Raw genomic sequence first — 1,700 nt, 5'->3', positions numbered from 1 at the left:
TTTTTTTTAATTGTTTTGCACATTGATTTTATATCTTGCAACTTTACTAAATGTATTAGTTCTAATAGGTTTTTGGCAAAGTCTTTAGGATTTTCTGCATAGAAGATCATGCCATGCCACCTATGAAAAGAGATAATTTTACTTCTGCATGTATAATCTGAAAGCGTTTAATTTCTTAATTAATTCCTCTGGATAGAACGTTCAGTTCTATGTTGAATAGAAGTTATGAAAATGAGTATCCTTTCCTTGATCCAGATCTTAGAGGAAAAACTTACATTTTTTTTACCATTGAGTATGATGTTGATTGTGGGCTTTTCCCATATGACTTTGATTGTGTTGAAGTAAGTTCTTTCCAGACCTAATTTTTTGAGAGTCATTATCATGAAAGGGTATAGCATTTTGCCAAATTCTGTATTTTTAAGACCAGGATGTGAGTTTTTTTAATCATCGTTCTGTTAATGTTGTATATGATATTGACTGATTTCTGCTCATCCTTGCATGCCAGGGATAGATTCCCATGTAGTCATGGTTCATGATCCTTTTAAAATGCTGTTAAATTTGATTTCCTAGTAGTTTGTTGAGGAATATTTTGTCCATGTTCATCAGTAATATTGGCCTGGACTTTTCATTTTTGTGGTGTCTTTGTCCAGCTTTGGCATCAGGATGATGCTGACCTTAAAAAATAAGATTGGAAGTGTTCCTTCTTTTATTTTTTGGAAATATTTAAAGAGGGTTGTATTAATGCTTCCTTAAATCTTTGGTAGACTTCATCTGTGAAACCATCTGGTCCTGAGTTTTTCTTTTTTGGAAGGTATTTGATTGCTGATTCAGTCTTCTCATTTGTTATTGGTCTGTGTAAGCTTTCTAGTTCTTCTTGACTTAGTCTTGGAAGGTTATATGTTTCTAGGAATATCTCCATGTTTTTTCCATATTGTCCACCTGTTAGTGTATGATTATTCATAATAGTTCCTATGAACTTTTTCTGTTCTGTCATAACAGTGGTAATGTCTTCTCTTTTACTTCTTATTCTATTTATTTAAGTCTTTTTTTTCTTACTCCAAGAATTTAAAGAGGGATAATTTGTCAATTTTGCTTATCCTCTCAAAACTCAAGGCTTATTTATATCTATTTCTTTTATTCTTCTTTCTTTTCTATTTTATTCCTATGCTAATCTTTATTATTCCTCCCCTCTGCTAACTTTGGGCTCAGTTTTTTCTTTAAGATTCCTTCTACAAATCACTCATGTCCAAATCATTTGCCATCCCATCATTTATATTATTTTGATCTAATTACACAATCAATTTTAGATTTGATGTGATAATTCCTATATATTCAGGAAATTGCTCTAAACTAATAGCCTGGTACTATTTTAAATTTTATCTACAACTAATTTTATTTCTTACTTAAATTTTCTCCAACTCAATTGTAAATATAATTAAGCACAACTGTTTTATTTTAAGAGACTAGTTTTTCATACTTTCTGTAAAAAAAAATTCCAAAAACTATTGGCATTACTTATCAGATTAAGTCCTTCCTAGGATAGGAGAGGCAGGGGGCAGATATCATCTTACCTTAAAAATATGTTTCACGTGAACAAAACTGCACCGAATATCTAATTTTTCAAGTAATTTCTGAGCTTTTTCTAGGTTAATTTTTCCACCTCTAAATTCATCCTGAATCTGCGACCAAAACCACGTATA

General features: G+C 31.0%; 1 protein-coding gene across 1 annotated transcript in view; it reads right to left on the bottom strand.

Moving 5' to 3' along the window:
- Nucleotides 1-1,700, bottom strand: part of PLCZ1 (phospholipase C zeta 1) — a 48,392-nt gene extending 46,692 nt beyond the window's left edge. The window contains exon 1 of the mRNA XM_012813509.2: nucleotides 1,572-1,700. The gene's annotated coding sequence lies outside the window, so the exon portion shown is untranslated. The remainder of the gene's footprint in view (nucleotides 1-1,571) is intronic.

The sequence above is a fragment of the Otolemur garnettii genome, unplaced genomic scaffold (assembly GCF_000181295.1).
Source record: "Otolemur garnettii isolate 467f Iridium unplaced genomic scaffold, OtoGar3 scaffold00271, whole genome shotgun sequence".
Lineage (NCBI taxonomy): Eukaryota > Metazoa > Chordata > Mammalia > Primates > Galagidae > Otolemur > Otolemur garnettii.
Note: the sequence above shows the minus strand (reverse complement) of the source record. Positions and strands in the feature narration are given on the sequence as shown.